At 39.6% G+C, this 19,324-nt stretch overlaps 1 protein-coding gene and 1 pseudogene across 4 annotated transcripts in view; one reads left to right on the top strand and one right to left on the bottom strand.

Moving 5' to 3' along the window:
• HMCN1 (hemicentin 1) overlaps positions 1-19,324 on the top strand; it is a 454,683-nt gene that overhangs the window by 29,594 nt on the left and 405,765 nt on the right. The window lies entirely within an intron of this gene.
• On the bottom strand, positions 17,447-18,583 carry LOC129505861 (homeobox protein NANOG-like; annotated as a pseudogene).

Raw genomic sequence — 19,324 nt, 5'->3', positions numbered from 1 at the left:
TGGGGAGAAAGGTAGATAGTGCAGGGCACAGGGGAAGTGGGGAGAGAAAGCATGTTCAAAACTTAAAGGCAAAAGGAAATGGTGAAATTGGAGAGCAATCAGACAGTTAAGGCGGAGTGGTGGAGCTGTTTTTGTTGGCTTATATGTGAGCTTCAACATGAAGTTAGTAGATTCATGGAGAATGGCTTTTGACTGTAGACACAAAAACTAAAGAACATGATCAGGAGAATGAGGTGGGCAGGTGGAGTCTGAGGAGAGAAATACTTGACCATTAATAAGACCACAAATCCTATATAATTATTATTTTTAAAAAGATTTTATTTATTCATGAGAGACAGAGAGAGAGGCAGAGACATAGTCAGAGGGAGAAGCAGGCTTCTCACAGGGAGCCTGAGACAGGACTCGATCCTAGAACTCTGGGATCATGCCCTGAGCCAAAGACAGACAGACGCTCAACCGCTGAGCACCCAGGCATCCCAAATCCTATATAATTAATATCAAAAAAGGAATGCTCAATTCAAGTGTCTTAGCATGAGTGGAAGAATAGAGATAAATATGAAGGCATGTCTTAAAATGGTATCCACCTTTAAAATTGTGTGCAAAGGATAATTTCCTGGCCCGTTACCCTGTATAAACAGGGTATAAACAGGCTGGCAGCAGGCACTTCAGCTTTACCAGTTGTAGGGGACCAGAATTTCCATGTAAAATGCTTTGTGTGATTTGCACCCTAGGGGAAAAAAGAGAGGAGGAGTATTTTACAATGATTTCCTCTGTTTCTAGGGGAAGACTTAAACTCCACCCAGAGTTTCGGTTCTGTCTGGAAAGGTATAACTGACACTATTATTATTTTTTAAAGGGATTTTTTTTCTGAGAAAGTTTTTATTTTTTTTTATTTATTTATTTTTTTTTTAAATTTCTTTTTTTTTTAATTAATTTATTTATTTATGATAGTCACAGAGAGAGAGAGAGAGAGAGAGAGAGAGGCAGAGACACAGGCAGAGGGAGAAGCAGGCTCCATGCACCAGGAGCCCGACGTGGGATTCGATCCCGGGTCTCCAGGATCGCGCCCTGGGCCAAAGGCAGGCGCCAAACCGCTGCGCCACCCAGGGATCCCTGAGAAAGTTTTTAGATGTCTCTACACTTAGAAGAAAAAACAAACTGCAATAACTTGTTTTAATGAAGTCCTAGTTTTAGCAGGAAAAGATTTACAGGTGTTATGTAGGATTTTCATTTACAGATGCCTGAGTGAATATGGCATTTTTTGAGCATACATCATCTGGGTACTGGTAACTTGTGGCAAGGTGTTCAGATTTTGCTTGAACACCTGATATAATTAAAGTGAATGTAAATTGTGGTTATGTTTTTTAAAATTTATTTTTATTTTTTCTTTATTTTTAAAAGATCTTATTTATTTAATCATGAGAGACACATAGAAGCAGAGACATAGGCCGATGGAGAAGCAGGCTCCCTGCAGGGAGCCCAGTGCAGGACTTGGTCTGGGACCCCCGGATCACCACCTGAGCCCAAAGCAGATACTCAACCACTGAGTGGTTAACAGTAACAGGACCCACATGTCCTTGTTTTTTTTTTTTTTTAATCCTAAAACTTTAGTTGTCATAGTTATGGTTCCAAGTAAACAAGGATAGTAGGAAGCTAAAAGCTGGTATGCTATTAGTCTATCAGTAACTAATTAGAGGAAAAGGCAATTTTACCCTCTTAGTGTGAGTTCAAACAGAGAGGCTAACAGGACAGGCCGAATGGATTTCTGCAATACTGACATATAAACATAAAGTATGTTCATTAAGTGAATATATTTTAACACTGGTCTGGATAATAGAAATGTTGAACGATATCAAGGGAAAAAATACATCAGGAGCCTGAATTGAAAGCTTTTAATGTAGAAGAGATTTAGATGTTGGCTAAGACCACAAGATCCCAGATGTTTTAATATGTAGGATGTTTATGCAAAGCATGTGTCCTCTAATGGTATTCCCCATCTCCTTCTTATCTTCTTCAAATGATACAAGTTTCTCCCCCTGGCTAACTCACTTACCCCTTAATTTGCACTCATGGTATCATCGCCCAAAGGTGAAGGACCAGAGTTAAGAGAAGAACAGAGGAGATTTGTCCTTTGGGGGAGGTTGTTTGGAAAAGGTCAGCAATGAGTGAGGAGTACCTAGGTCCCCAAACCCGGGGACACTGGTAAATTGATAAGGCCCAGAGAGATTCCATCTTCTACAACAAGATGTGAGGGAGAGTCGCTACCAGATATGGTATCAGACACCTGAGAACCAGTGCTGCCGCAGCCAGAGATAGACTCATGACCACAGAGATGAATTTAGGCTAAAGAGAAAATTCTAAGGGTGAAGTGTAGGGTCAAGAGCTGGCAGGAATTACAGAGGAACAAAGGCAGATTCCAAAAAATAAGGATTTAGTTGGAGAGACAGAGAGAGAGAAGAAAAAGCAAGTTAGAAATAGGAAGCAAAATTGGACATATACAAAGGCCTAAAAGGAGAACAAGTGCTGAAAATATGATTTATTTAAAATAGGTGAGTGACAAGAATAACTATAATAGCTGCTATTTCCAAGCACTTCTAAATACTGGCACTATTCAATTTGCTCAACAAACTCTTTGAGGCAGATGCTACAAATGTAGCTGTTTTACAGGTGAGGAATCTGAATCTCTGGGCCAGGAAAGTGGGATATGGAGAAGTAGGAGAGCATGTCTGAGTTCACACATGCAGTAGATGGGGAACTAGGTTTGAGATGTCAGCAGTGAAACTCGGAGCCTTCATTCTTCGATGATGGTGCAGCCCAGCAGTGGTTCTCAAAGGTGGTCCTAAGAACTGCAGCATCAGCATCACCTGGGAATTTGGTAGAAGTGCACATTCACAGGCCTTCCTTCACAGACTGCTGGTGGGAGGCAGCAATCTGTGTTTCAGCAGTCCTCCAGGTGATTCTGATTCTCTCTGAAGTTTAAGAACTATGGAGGTTGAGAGCATAGGTGCACAGTCTCCTACTGTTTCCAGTTCTTCCTGTCTCTATGTGGCCCATCGTAAAAAGCTCCTCCTCTTTCTGTGGTTTGGACTGTTTAATTGCTTCGGGGGTCCTGTGCACCCATACCCTTAGAACTACCCTGAGTTATTTGAGGTAGCTTGAACTGTGTTTGTTTCTTGCAATTAAAAGACATAATTAAAGCAGACACTACATAACCCTGGAACAAGTTTGCTTTAATGAGACTTATTAAAGCTAGGTTAGGTTCTTTTTCTGGAAACATAGTGGGCCAGGATAGTCAGAACAATCCTGTCACTGAGAACAGCTAAAAAAGGCTGAGAGGAACATGAATATAATCTTACAAGCATCAGAAAGCTAAAAACTAACAAGGAAACCCCAGCCAAAATCCCAGAGAAAAGGGAGAACCCAGCATTGAAGCATTGAAGATATTCTGCTAAAGGACCATGGCCAGGACATTGGCCATTATTCTAGGGTGCAAAGCCTTGTCCCCTTGAGTTCAGGGCCCAGTCATAGTTGGGAGTGTAAGGGGAAACATTCCCCCTGCATAAAACTGAGACACTTCCTCCCCCCACAAGGGCTGTACCCTCAGGACAAGGGTGAAAACTCCCTGCCCTCCAATCCCAGGGGACTGCAGGAGGCCTCCCTTTAGTGCTGGATACAAGAGGTCACAAAAACCAAACCATGTGAAGTAAACAGATCATTAAGAAGTTATAGGCAAACACTGATGGACTCAAGGGAGCGCTGCTTAAATACACCTCAGCTAGGCAGTACAAAGAATGCTAGGTGTGAATTTGGTGGCAGGTGGTCACACTGGTAGTAGCCCCGTGTGTCCCTGGTGAAAGCAAAGGCAAATCCTCGGCCTCCGGGAATGCCAACAATAGTTCCACAAGGAGAATGGGTTATAACCACGGTAAAATTGGCCCATCATGACGCCAGGCACCAAGGACAAGAACCAGCAGCAACAACCAACTGCCACAACAGACCAATAAAAAATGTAAGGTTTTAGAATTATCAGGTCATGAAGCATAATCTTCTTTAAAGACATACCACGAGGATCTCTGGGTGGCTCAGCAGTTTGGTGCCTGCCTTAGGCCCAGGGCGTGATCCTGGAGTCCCAGGATCAAGTCCCACATGGGGCTCCCTGCATGGAGCCTGCTTCTCCTTCTGCCTGTGTCTCTGCCTCTCTCTCTCTGTCTGTCTCTCATGAATAAATAAATAAAGATTAAAAAAAAAGACATACCACGAGCTTGAAAATATTTTTTGAGGGAATAGAAAAATAAAATCCTAGCAGATTTGAGAAAAAAGATAGAATTTAAGGAAAAGAAAAAAGATAAACCAAGGGACTGATGATAAAACATGAATGTACACTATTTTCTTTCCTTTTCTTTTTTTTTAAAGATTTTATTTATTTATTTATTTGAGAAAGTGCCAGAGAGAGAGCACAAGCAGAGGGGAGGGGCAAAGACAGAAGCAGACTCCCTGCTGAGCAGCACCCCCCCCCCCCAATCCTAAGACCTTGGGATCATGACCTTAGCTGATGGCAGACACAACTGACTGACTACCCAGGCACCCTGAATGTACACTGTTTTCTACTCTGAATAACTTTTTGTATTATTTTTTTAAGAGTAGGTTTTGTGAGAGATATTTTATGCAGTGAACTTTCAGTTTAAATTTATTTGAAAATGAATAAATTGCATGCTTAGGTTAATATTTCAATTCTAAATTGTCAATATATAAAGATAATTTAAAGTGCATTAAACTTACATTAAATCTGTGTTTCAGTTTCCATGTCCAACTGAGATATAAATATTGAAATAGATGTATGAGCAAGCTCTCCAAAATATTAAGCAATGGCCTAATCATTGGCCTTGATTATCCAAATATATCATGAATACTTATGGATTTTGAGACTGAGTATTTCAGTTAACTGGTGTCATTGCTCCATTTTATTCTGCACATTAATTAAGGTGTTTTAGGGAGGATAAATAACTTTGGAAGAAATGCAGAGCTGTAACCAGAGGGCCAATTTTATAAACATACAAGTGGAAAGTTTCTGGGCCCCACTAGCATGCAGCTCACTCAGCAGTAACACAATCTGTGTTCCCTAGAGGATAATTTCAATTTTTAGGACTGGTGGAACTTACAGCTGAGGCTTACTGTGTGGAAAGGATCACTGTTTTCTAACTGTGAATAAATATATCTGCACATGTTGAATATGGAATATCCAATTCATCCCTAGAGATGCTAATTATTCTTTAAGAATGTGGTAATGAGATGAAACACACTGTGTGCCAGCAGCAGAATCGGTCATATTTCATATCCTTCATTTAAATCAGGGCATTCATTCTCAGTACAAGATAGAGTCAGCGATAGAGACGGAGGCAAACTCTGGGGAAAGTAAAGTTTAGCAAGTACGGACAATCAGCCACACAATAGTTGGCTCTTGAAGTGCTGATCTCACTTACTTGCAGCCAGACTTGTTGAAAGATGGCTATCAGAAGAAAAACAAAAATCCCCTCCGTGGTGCAATATTAAGGTTAATAGCCGTTAGCAAGGAAAAAAACATAAAGTTCAAGTTAAAGGCCATAAAAATTAATTCTTTTGAATGCAACATAAAGCCAGGGGGAGGGGATGAGATATGACTTCCACTTTTATGTGACTATGCCTTTACATTTCATTAACTGAGCAGCCATCATGTCAAAATATAAAGGAAGAAGCAGACCTTGTCCAGAAAGCTCACAATATGTGTAACCAAGGGCCGGGGGATGAATCTCCCAGGCAAACGTAAGTTGGCATCTTACCATGAATGAATGTTTTCGTGTCTTGATTTGCATTCCGCCTTTCTCCTGCATTTACTTCAGTCAAAGATTAGAAGGCAGGCTGGAAAAAGTAGGAATTTTTAGAGAAAATGGCTGATTTGTTCCACAGGAAAGCACACGCAGAAAGGAGTAGGTAGAACAAAAGTGGCATAGCCTATTGTCACAACCTCTGAGAAGAGGAAAAAGCAGGAAAAGACGCAGGTAAGCCCTGAGATCCGGTGCTCAAAAGAATGGTGAAATCCAAAGAGTGTGTATTTTTATGCTTCATCTGCTACTTGAATGAATGAGTAAACAAACTTCTACAAGTTGAGGTATACAAATTTTAGTATATCTACGTCTTTAAAGAAATTAGGGCATTTAGTCACATACTCTTAAGGTGAGAATAGCCAGTAGGATTTAATGGAAGAAGCATAGGGTCTGGAATGAAAGATATGAAGAAATGAATTAACGTTTTTTTTCCTCATAGAAAAGATGAAAGGAGGGGCCCCTGGCTGGCTCAGTCCATAGAGCATAGAGCATGTGACTCTTGATGTCAGGATTGTGAGTTCAAGCCACATGTTGGGCATGGAGCCTGCTTTAAAAAAAAAAATGATGGAAGGAGATATAATTTGCACAATATCTGGCACAGAGCAAATTATAATCCTAAAAAGAATAGAAAAAGATTTGTTTCTATATTCTATGAAAGTTATATGAATTAATATAATCTTAAATGCTTGATTCTTGAGAGAAATTTTACATAATACCTTCTTCAGTATTAGTGTGGCTAAGAACACCCTTTCCAGGTACTTTGGGAATGAGGATAATTTTTCAATTGAACTATAAGAATTTATAGTAGGTGCTTAGGTGAAAGAATAGTCTAACTGAAGAGAAATATTTAGCCTGTCATAGAAGAAGAAAAGTAGCAGGGTAGAGAAAAGACTTAGTAGTTAAGGAATGTGGATGAGCACCCGTCTTAGTTAGCTTTCGCAGTGTAACAAATTGTCTCAAAACTTAGAGGTTTAAAACAACCATTTACTAATGGTTCACAGTTCACAGTTCTGTGGGTCAACAATTTTGGCTGAACTGGGCTGGTAGTTCTTTTGGTCTTGGCTGGTCTCACTGATGCTTCTGTTTTAAGCTGTTAAGTCAGCGAGGGCCTCACTACACTAGGATGATCTCAGCTGGGATGACTTGCACTGTTAGGTGTGGTGTCCCAACATTCAGGATCTAGTTTAAGCTTCATCCAAGAGATAAGAGGGGTTTCAAGAGTGAGAAGAAGTGTGCAGATCCTCTTGGAACTGGCACAATTTCACTGTATTCTGTTATAGCAGTAACAACACCAGTTCAGATTCAAGGTGGGAGAAATAGATGCTGCCTCTTAGTAGGAGGCAAAGTCAGATTGCAAAGGGCATGCATATAGTTGTGGCAATTTTTGCAAACTGCTCCAGCAGGGAAGTGAGTTCCAGTAGTGTTTATGATGAGACAAAAGAGTTTGAGAATGAATGACAAGAGACAAGAACAAACAGAGCTGGTTATAAAGGACTGAAAGGGTGATAGGGAGCTTGACAGGAGCTGTGTTTGCAAAGAATACTGAAGAGAGGAGCAAGAGGGATTTAATTTTTTTTCAGAGAGACTAGAGTTCTTCCACAGAAAGAAGAAAATTATTTAATTTTAAAGGAAAAACCAAATTGTTTAGCTTTCAATTATAAGGTAGAGATAAAGAAATTATTTAGCTTTAAAGATCAAATTAGATAAAAAGTAGTCAAATGAACTATATAAATCTTAAAAGAGAAAGGACCATATAAAGAGGAGAAAATTCAGATTCTGCTGAAAAACATAAATATTATTTTTTTTTCTCTGTAGAAATGTAGTGCTTTTGTTTAATAAGGCATTAAGCCTATTTTAGTTTACCTAAAATGCAAGCAGGACTTTCTGAGACGTCTGATCTTTTTGTACTTGTAAACAGGATGGGATGTGGGGGAGGAGTAGAGTCTTGCAGCCCTACGAACCACCTCCAGTTCTGCAGTGTGGGAATATACTTTACCCTTTTTCAGAATTTATACTCTTTATGTGCCCATAACTGATATTCACTTGCTTCCTCTGTAGAGCATTCATTTAGCAACAGCTCTCATTCTAATCCAGCTGATTGAGCAGGAAACGAAAATAAAAGGGACATTTAAGTGCATGACCTTATTAAGGCAATATTTGTGGTCACCAGACTGTTAGTTAGAGGCAATAGAATCACACCACACCCAGCTCAACTCAGGCCTTCTGATTACCTCTTGCCCCATTTCTTGCTGCCTTGTAGCAGTTTTGTGTCATTACAGAGGAGCTGGATCCTGGGCTGTTCCTGACAAATGGGGCTAAATAGAAATCAAAGGGACAGAGAGGACAGGGGTCACTTTATAACATTACTATACAAATTTTGCTTTGTAAATGAGCTTTAGTAATGTGTTATTGGGGCACTAATTATATCCGTTTAAATAGACTTAAAAGTTTGATTTTATGTGTGCACAAAAAGAGGAAGCCCTTGGAAAAGCAGCATTCCAGAATAGTGACTCTGCGCCATGGCCAATAGTTTAATGCTGTTAAGGTCCTTTATAAAGGACGGGAGGGTTCAACAAGGTTTGGCAGTTAACCACAGGTGCTTCTTTGCCCTGACTAGACAGAGTAAATGTCCAGATGGGGATTTCCTTCAGGATGGCAGAAGCAGCTTAAAAAATACTTTTTTAAAAAATATTTTATTTATCTATTCATGAGAGACGCACAGAGAGAGACAGAGACATAGTCAGAGGGAGAGGCAGGCTCCCCCAGGCCTCCGGGATCACGCCTTGAGTTGAAGGCAGATGTTCATTCAACCCCTGAGCCACCCAAGTGCCCCAGAAGCAGCTAATTATAGATTTTTTTTTTTCCTGAGTGAAACTTCATAAACTGCTGTTAGCTAATCCACATTCTTTTAGACAATGCTGTTGAGGCTTATGACCGCAGTTCTGAGTTGAATTCCAAGCCCCTAGTACTTTCTAAGAAGTGAGATCAAACTGGGCCAATGCCTCCAACAGGCCCTGTAGACCTTCCTCAGTGGCAGTCCATCCAAACACTGACCATTTGCTGAAGATGGGTGCTTTATACTACCTGTGCTTGAAGGCACATAAATGGACAATATCTAATCGTGACTTAGCCTTTGGGGTTCTCTTCCTGACTTGAAATTAAACTTTTAAAAAGTAATATAACCACAGTATAGAAAGTTTGGAAGGTAATGAAATTACAGAGTTTAGAAATTGCTTGTGTTTTGGCATAGCCATTATCTTTTTTTGGTATATTTAGGTAGAACATTTCCACATATGCTTTTTTTTATTGTAATTGTTGCCGGAACATAGGTATCAAGTGTCATAAACATCTCTTAATGTTCTCACATAGTTTTACAGTCCTCAGGGATAATTTCATTGAGTGAATGTGAAAAGATGTAATCAGTCTTTTATGCTGGATCTGTATGTCACTTCCATTTTCTTCTTGTTCATAAAGAAGGATGTGGACACATCTTTGGGCTTACAGACTTCCTTCTGGGATTTTGATTATTTGCCTGGCACAGATTCCCAAAGTAGGGCCTCTGTGATAAAGAGAACACACATTTTTATGATTTAGCATATATTGGCACATTGCTTTTCCAATTTACAGGTCTTTATAAATTCTGTACTAGATATTTGTCTTCTACTCAGGCATCCTGTGTAGTAAGGGAAGATAACAGCAAACTGAAAACAGTTATGCCTGTTAGTGACTCTCCCCAGCTAGTCTTCATTTACCATGACTTCTATGCTCTGTACTCAGTTTCTACCTCAGTGTGACTTAAAAAACAACACAACACAAAATAGAACTTCCCTCTTGCCTTCTAGAACTGTGGATTTTGGTTAATTTCTCAGACCTTGTTGCTTCTGTAGTTTCACATCTCTTGGGATCTAAGGAGACTGCACTCTAGCCTCTGTTCTCAGAGACCTACCCAGCCCTATATTCTGTTCATTACTGGAGGTGAAATGGAGGAGGGATTTGGATGGTCTCCAGGAATGCACAGGTGAGGTGGCCTCTCTGAATCATGCAGAGAATTGGACACTACTATCCCTCTTCACATTTTAATGATTCTATAGGTAATGTGATAATTTTGTCACACTGATTTTCACTTTTTTGACTTATTTGACCATTAAGTGAATATTTATTAACATCTCACATGGCATATTAATTTTTCAGATGATTTACCATTAAATAAAATAAATAGTGTTAAACATAAAAATTCAACCAAGTAAATTTGAAGATCTAATTGGCTTTATGAAAGACTCATAAATTGAGCAGCATTCCATCTAGCAAGAAGAGAGGAGTTGTATAGACTGGAAAGTTTTTATAGATGGAGGGTGGGGGCAAGAGGGTTATTAGCAAAAGAAAAGGATTGTTCCAGACAAGACTGTTTACTAGGGGGAAAAGCAACTGTCTTACCATGCAGATGACCTCAACTTTCTTTGGGGGATGGAGAAGAAGACCCAGAGAGCAGACTCAATGGTGCTAATGGAAAAAAAAATCCTGACTGGTTAAGGCCAAATTTCTGGGGAAGGTTAAAACTGCAATTAGACGGGTATTAAGCCTCAGTTTAGGAACTCAGTCTAAATGATGCCATTTTGGGTCTGTGGTTTTATTTTTTTAACAATACTTTTAACCCGAATGATTAGACTTAGTCTCTGAGACTTAATTATAATTCGGGATAGATACACTGAAATCAATGCAATTCAGTTCTTTTATTTCAACAACCCTTCATTTAGAGCTGTCTTGTTATGTTCTAAGCACTGTAGCAGAAACTCTTGATAATGATAGAGATAATACCTCATCTTTAATAGCCCATGATCTAGCTGTGCAGACTGAATAAAGCTGTAATATGCATTAAGGGCCTCAGTGAAAATTATATTTTTTTCTTAGTGCTTTTTTTCTTATGCTATATATTCCCATAGGAATACAGTTGTTAGAGTAATTCATTTTCTCATGAGGAGAATAGAAGTCCCTAAGAAAGAAAGAATGCCTGAGAAGTGGAAGGATTCAAAGTAACTAGTGTATCAAATGTTATGTCTGGTTTGAGGAACAGTAATATTCTGGAGTAGCTAAAGAATAAGATAAGCAAAATGGCTGGAGTTGAGGTTGCAGCAGCAGGCAAGGGATACATCAGTAAGGACCTTGTATGATGGCTGAAGATGTTCAGTTCAGTTCTGTGGGTGATGAGTCATCCAATGGGGAGAAGTTGGAGACTGATTTGATCAGGTTTGTTCTTTAAAAGCTAGCTCTCCAAATTCAGGAGAGCCGATGAGGCAGGAAACATAGTGAGGAGATAACAGTGGAAAGGAGAGAAGAGAACAGATCCACAGATGCTTCATCATCCATATTGATGGGAACGATCGGCGATTGGACCTGGGCAATCATGGAGGTATCGAGATAACTCCACGCATCTTAGTTTGGGCCACTGAGTATCTAGACAGTGATATGTTAATGGCATTCAAGAGAGGAAATATATTTTGGAAGTGGGAAATAAAAAAACAAGTTTGGCATTGGACATTGTATTGGTCACTACCAGTTGCCTAGTCAACATTTATTTCCTACTTTCTTAAGAGAATATGACCCATATTTGTGTTCTAAGGATATATCATGGTTCATCTAATTCAGCAGTCTCAACCAGGGATGATTTTGCCTCCACAAGGGACATTTGGCAATATCTGGAGAAATTTTTGTTTTATTAAATTTAATTAATTAATTAATAATATTTTATTTATTTGACAGAGAGAGAGAGTGTACGTACATGCTCACAGGGAGCGGGAGAAGCAGGGTCTCCGCCGAACAGGGAACCCAATGCAGGGCTCAGTCCCAGGACCCTGGGACCATGATCTGAGCTGAAGGCAGAGGCTTAACTGATTGAGCCACCCAGGCACCCCTCTGAAGACATTTTTAGTTGTCACAAGTGGGGAATGCTACTTGAAGTAGATGGAGGCTATGAATGCTGCTGAACTTTCTCTAAAGCATAGAACAGCCTCTTAGAATACAGAATTATCTAACCCTGAATGCTAATAGTTTCAAGGCTTAGAAATCTTATTGAGTTAAATATGGTGATCTCATTCCATTTGCCAGTGATTGGTTTAGGAATTAGCATGGACCTCATTCAATAGGACATCTGTAAAGTTTTTCTTTTAAGGAAGTGAAACACTTGTTTATATGGATGATCTTATGTTTAAATGTGACATTTAGAATTGTTGCATCCACTAGCTACCAGCCTGAGGATGACGCCCAATGTAGAAAACATCAGAGCCAAGAAAAATGTGGAAAAGAAGATCCAGAGTCTGGATGCACATCTTGATGCCTGTAGCCTGCTCTGCCTCTTGTTAGGTGGGGCTGTAAATTTACTTATGGTCTAAGATTGGAGAAGTAGAAGTTTCCTATTACTTGTAACTAAAAGCTATCATGATACCATCACGTTGAATTGCTTATGGATGACTCGTGTTAAGTAAAGTGTTGAAAACGTGATATTGGAGCTTTGAAAAAAATACTAAGTTTGGAGTTAGAGATATGGGACAGTTCAAATAGAAGAAATAGGTCCAGTCATGGAACTGATGTTCTAAACCAAGCAGGTCTTAGAGAGCAAGAAGAGAGGCAAAGAGAGTAGAATCTTAGAACACAGCTCTTAAATTGTGAATCTGAGAAGAGGAAGATTTAATAAGATCTACTGAAAGGAGTCAGAAAAGCTAAGCACCGAAACTAGTGAGAGATAAGATATGATAGAGACAACCCATCTACTGAGAAGTTGTACTTCTCTGGTCTAGGCTATGGAATTATCACTGTGATGCAGGTGCTTAACTAGAAACTACATTTCTCAGATGCCCTGTAACCTTAAGAAAGTCTAATGGAAGATAATTTGTTGTTTAAATTTTGGTTGAGTTTTGAGCACATATCCCAAGTAGAAGTAGAAAAGGCTCTGGAGTGGAAGAGAAACATTGATAAAAAGAAGGTGTGGTTAATAGATGGCTTTGGAAAAGATGTAAAGAGCTTTTTTTGAATGCACTGAAGGATAGTATAGGTTTGGGAATAAGCAAGACTAACATAGTTTGTCTACTACAGTGGGGCAAATGGAAATAATATAAATAATATAAATGAAAAGAAGGGCAGTTGAAGGAGTTCTTAGCTAAAGTCTTCTATTTTTTTTTAGACAAATGCTGAGAAAGAGGCAGAAGCAGGGGGTATAGTGCTTGCAGTGAGTGATAAAGGTTTGGAATATCTAGTTTTAGGCAATGGAAAGGGGAGCAGAGGAAAGATAAATTAATGGATTGCTGAGCAGCTGGAGTTGAATCTCATAAATTTGTGATGGCTCAATTAGCATATTTATGTGATTCCCTAGGCAATGCTCCATGACCTTTGAAAGAAAATAGATAGTTATGCTAATCCAAGTTTAAGGATTGGAAAGAGGAGTGGAATAGAAGGTAAGCTGGCAAAGGAATGATTGAAAATGATGGTAGAAATGTTGCCGAAATTATTGAGCATCACATTGTCAAGAAATAATTCCAGATAAATTCTGCAACTTGAGGTATTGAAGAAAACATTAGGAAGGATGAATGGTTAGAATGGATCATTTAGCTATCAGTCTTTTAGGGATGAGGCTTATGGGGTGGATGGGGGGGCTATTTGAATACTTATTTAAAATAAGAGTGGGATAAAGTGTAATTGAAAGTGTACAGATCACTCCCTGGATGTCCTCTGTTTTACAAGTTAACGACATTTTGAAACATAATTCCATTTCAAAATTCACTCAGTTTGTAGGGAAAGAATCAGAGCTTCAGAGATGCCAAGGGCTGATACCCAAGGCAAGGTAGCTTTTCATGACTAAACTGAGATTATAACCTGGATATCTGTTCTCAGCTAAATGTACTCTTCCTGGAGCAGTTCTGGAGTTTATGAAAGAAGGATACATGACAAAGACTTCATGAAAGGTACAGGAAAGGAAACAAGTAAGCTTCTTCAATTAAACAAATATTACAAATCCCTCATTTGCCGGAGGAAATTATTTCAAAAAAAATTTTTTTAATCTACCATATTATAGAAGTTATAGTAGGCTAGTCACATCTCTACTGGCTGGCCCCCATGGTCTGGGAGGGGCATGCTGTGCAGGGAATCTGGATGAAAGCCAGGTGAGGCATTTGTTTAGGAGTCAAGTAACAGGGTGGCAAAAAGTCACTGGAGGGAAACAAAAGGGGATTTGATGTAACTAATTGATTGTGAATGTAGCCTGAAGCATGCGAATTGGGGGGACCTTCACAGTCCACTGGCTAAGTATGTGCTTTCTAATCAAGAGGTTAGTGTTCATGTGGGTCCTGTTTCTCTTTTGAAAGGGGCTTATTCATTGGGGGAGTTATTGGGAACATGTGTTTATTAGGCTGGGCTGGTGAAAGCTTTAACATCAGTTGGAAGAGGTCAGCTGTGTTACTCAACTGCTGCCGTATACTATAGTAATTGACAATGCCGCTAATAGCAGTGGACTGTATAGAGAAGTTGTGTTTTTCCCTGCAGGTTTTATTGACTGTTCTATATGTTGAAATGTAATGCTGTGAAGTCTGGGTTTGTTTTTATATGTGAACCAGATCATGGCTCATAGCATATGGTTTAGTAGGTGATAAGCCGCTGGTATTTCCTGTTTGTATTTATTAGTAGATCTAGTTTATTGTTTTCATATTTAAATTCCTTGTAAGCTCACTCTAGTTTTCTTCTTAGAGTTGTTTATGAACCTTTAAATTGTCTCTCTTGTGTATTTAATAGTTGGAGAGCAGAGCTGTCTTTCTGCATTCTAATTAGATAGTTTATTTTTAGGGGCCATGTGCTTTCTTCACTCTTTGGGTGGAATGTCGGTTGCTGTCAATGACTTCCTGCACATGAGCAAGTGATGAACATACCCCTCAGGTGGTGATTAACTTTCAGTATCAATGATTGTATAGGTTTTTTCTTTTTTCCCCTTTTCTTTTCTCAGTCTTCACTCAATAAAAATAGCCATACTGTAATGTGGAGTAAATGTAAGAAAATAAAAATCTCAAAAAAAAAAGAAAAGAAAAGAAAAGAAAAATCTCTTTTTTAGCAATGTCTTCCATGTCTTCCTTTGTCTGTAATTAAAAAAAAAAAAAAAGTCTCCCTAAGGATGAAGCTTAATTCATGAGGTCTCTGCTGGAGGTAAATTGTTTTGAAAGCTTGGTAAAATAAATAGGGTTATTATGAGAGTGGAAAAAAATATATAAGCTTTTACCATCAACAGATGCTTTACTTATTCTAGAATAACAGAAAGCCTGAGTCCATAAAAATTGCATAATATAAATGGCACATATTCTGGTTGCCTGTTTAGGATGCTTGTTTTTCTTTTATCTTCTTCCTGGCAGAAGACTCACTTTTTATAAGTCTACAGATTTTCTTTCAATAATCTCTGCTTTTATTTGGTGAACTCCACTTTTTGTATTATTCTTTTTTTTTTTTTTAAGATTTTATTTATTTATTCATGACAGACACAGAGAGAGGCAGACACACAGGCAGAGGGAGAAGCAGGCTCTATGCAGGGAGCCTGAAGTGGGACTGGATCCTGGGTCTCCAGGATCACACCCCAGGCCAAAGGCGGTGCTAAACCGCTGGGCCACCAGGGCTGCCCCTTTTTGTATTATTCTTAAGAATAGGGTCTGCATTGCCTTTGAAAGTATGGTTTGCTCATAGCCATTTAGAAATCGGTGCAAGAGAGTGCAGTCATGGAGAATGTCTTACTCTTGACTTACTCTTAAAGTATTACAGTGAAGTCAGTAGATCAATATAGGAAAATACTTATTGTTATAGTCTTATTTTGCATGATTTCTGGTACTCGGGAGCTGCTGTAAGTTCTGGTGCTTTCCACCATCTTTCATTTCTGCTTTTTCTGTTTGGCTGGTTGTCTGATAAATAAGGACATAGAGAAATGGCAATTAAGGGAAGAGTAGAGATGTATATTTCTTGCTGTCTCCTCTCCATCTCCCTCTTCAAAAACATTAAGACAGAGCACTTCATCTCCTATCTCCATGAGGCATTTACCGGTTACATTCAGTAACTCATGCTTCATAATATTACAGTTGTGTTACAAAAGATTCTGCAATTTCAGATGTTTGACACAGTATTAAAGTAGGATTATTACCATCCCACTGTACACAATTCTGGTGCACCATGCCATTTCTTTACATCTTATTCATGTTAGACGTAGGCAGCTTCATACCTGCTGATACATGATGTGGTCTTCATGAATTTTCCTTACCTTAACACTATTTGAGGTTTATTTATCATGTCTTTAACTGTTCTCTCTGGACGGATACATTGAGCCTTCAATCAGCTTTCTTTGACCTGATAGTGTGGGGATGGGGGAAAGTAAAACTTGAAAGGGACTATGGCTACAGATGATGATTGGTGGACCAATCTCTGTTTGCCTAAAGGCTATTGAGAACAGAGAGGCTAGAGTTTCCTCTACCTCTTTGGGAATTTACTCATTCCTGTGGGTTTCCAATCTTTCCCAGATTTAATTTACGCTGAACTTCTGGAACCTTCACAGCACTCAAAGATAATTGACCATACGTGTCCACTTGACTTGATTTGTCCCAGAGGCTGTTACTCCTTTCAGTCCGTGAAGGAGAAACCGAGTTTTAGTCACAGCCTGTTAGTTCACAGAGGTGTGGGGAATTCCATAGGGACTGTTTGTTCCTCACTGAAGGGTCTCCCATTCTCTCAAAAAATCATTTTATCCTCCCTTTTGTTTTTCCACCTGGCAAATCCTTCTTTATTGCTGGAGATTTAGCGGTTGGTTTTCACAGTTCTGTTTTCTCATCCCTTCTTTCTTTGTAGACAGGAAAAAATGAGTTGGTCAGACTCAGTGGAAATTTCTGAATCTGTGACACATTGTTGGGTAGGGAGTCCTTATTTGTGTGTGTCCAGGGGTTCCAGATCTTTCTTTATGGGCTGTCTACTTATCTCTTCAGCTGCTTCTTTTATCCATTTTAGATTTAAAAAAATCTAGTGTAATTTATGTGCAGTAAAATGTGCATATTTTAAATGTATGGTTTGATGAGTTTGATAAACATATGTGCCGTATAATCCATAATGCAACCAAGACAGAGAACATTTCCATTTTCCCAGAATGTTCCTCTATGCCCCTTCTCTGCCATTCTTTCCACCATATTGGCAACCATTTTGTTTCTAATAACTATCATTATGGATTAGTTTTGGAAATAAATGGAATCACAGAGTATGTACTCATTTGTGTCTGACTTCTTTTTTTTTTTTTTTTTTTAAAGTGAATATTTTATTTGTACTTAAGCCATCCAAACTGGTAGTATTATCATGATACATTCAAATACAAGACATCTTTCTACAACTACTAGAATAACAAATTAACAATTCTAGTAAATCACAAAGGGCAGAGGAAACCAATGAAGCATATTGTATATAGCTTAACCCTTCACCGTTAATGGAGGTGATGAAAACAAGACTCACAATCTCAGAAAATACAATTATCCTTTATCACAGGTCTTTGTATTTTTACTTCCTTTTCTTGATATAATCTACAGCCTAAAGATACCTGAATTAGTATTACATCTAGTTATCTATAGCCAGAAACATCTTCTCATGTTGTCCATAGCAGCCAACCTACTGAAACCTTTGACTCCAATCATATCCCCTCAATGGATACACTCAGCGTAATAGGACACTATCGAGGCAGAGATATAGGACCCTAAAAGACAAATCCAATCAGAAATAATACTGCCCAAATTGAGATCGAATAATATACTTATCAGCACACATCTTCAGGTTGAATGTTCAGAGTAATTTGGGAAAAAATCCATTATTTGCTGAGTACTAAAATACTTAGTGGATTGCTGTAGGACACCATGGCTTTCCCCAGCAGTTTCGAAGATGGACTCCAGATCGCCCATAGAATTTTGCTGGAACTGGATCGGGGGCTGCAGCGATTCCTCTTCATAGTTGTGGAGCGGATTGTTCCAGGCCTGGTTGTTCCAGGCTTGGGGGCACCAGGTCTGACTGTTCCAGGAGTGGCTGTTCCAGGATTGGCTGTTCCAGGTCTGGCTGCTCCAATTCGGGTTATTCCAGGCCTGGCTGCTCCACAGTGGTAGGTTTCCAGAAGGGTTCAGCAGGTACCCCTGGTGACAGGGGTAGAAGCCTGCGTATTCCGTGGTGGCAGAGCTGTTCTGAGTCACACTGTTGCTGCTCTCCTTTGGCCAGTTGCTTTTCTGCCACCTCTTGCTTTTCATCCTCTGGTTCTGGAACCAGGTTTTAACCTGCTTATAGCTGAGGTTCAGAATGTTGGAAAGTTCTTGCATCTGCTGGAGACTGAGGTATTTCTGTCTCTGAAATCGGTCATTGAGAACATACAGCTGGGTCTGAGAGAACACAGTCCTCATCTTCTGTTTCTTGCCCTGGGTCGCATCTTCCTTCCTAGCTGTTCTCTCCTCTCCAGAGGTGGGTGGGAGTTTTACCCGCGGACTGGTGGAAGAATCGGGGCTGTCCTGAGTAAGCAGATCCATGGAGGAAGGAAGAGGAGAGACGGTCTCCGCGCGGGGCGTCTCAGCAGAGGACACTGGCAAGGATGCAGGATTTTCTCGGGGCCCGTAAATCTCAGGCATTGGAGAAGGGTCCCTAGAGTTGGGTGCTTGGGGGCCAGGCGGGCATTGGGGCGGAGCTGGATCCGCACTCATGTCGCTGGGATGAGGGTAGGGGGGGGGGACAAAAAAAAAGAGCGAGGTGGTAAGAAAGGCCCAGGCTTAGGGCTCTAGGTGGAAGAGCGGAGAGAAGGACGAAGGCCTCCACATGTAAAGAGTAGGTGAAAGACAAGATGCAGTGGGGCACGGGCGACAGCGAGAGGCCAGCCCCTCCGCAGAAGGTCTGTGTCTGACTTCTTTGACTCAATTTAATGTTTTGGATATATCAATTCCTTTTTCATTATTAAGTAATATTCAGTTGTGTGAACATACCACAATTTGTTTATCAATTATTCTGTTGTTGGACATTTAAATTGCTTATTGTTTTCAGCTATTATAAATATTCTTACACAAGTCCTTTTGTAGGTATATATTTTCATTTCTTTTGAAAAAGTATCTGGAATTGCTTGGTCATAGAATCAATATATGTTGTTCAGGCTGCTTCTTTTAAAAAAATAATTGGGAATACTAGTGGAAAACTTGGGAATGCCATCCACTCACCTCTCTTCCTCATTGCTCTGGGGTACACAGGATATGTTATGGGATGACTGAGCACTTTCTAGAATCTTGACTTTCTCTATCCTTTGGCCACATTTCTTAGAAAGAAAATGGCATAAAGATGGTGCCTTCTACTTAATTTGATTGCTATGGTATATATCTTGGTCAGTTTTAATCATTTTCTTTATTTCTCTCATTTGTTAGGTTGATAGGAAGAAGATTCTGAGATCTGACTTTAAA

Source organism: Nyctereutes procyonoides, unplaced genomic scaffold (assembly GCF_905146905.1).
Source record: "Nyctereutes procyonoides isolate TBG_1078 unplaced genomic scaffold, NYPRO_anot_genome, whole genome shotgun sequence".
Lineage (NCBI taxonomy): Eukaryota > Metazoa > Chordata > Mammalia > Carnivora > Canidae > Nyctereutes > Nyctereutes procyonoides.
Note: the sequence above shows the minus strand (reverse complement) of the source record. Positions and strands in the feature narration are given on the sequence as shown.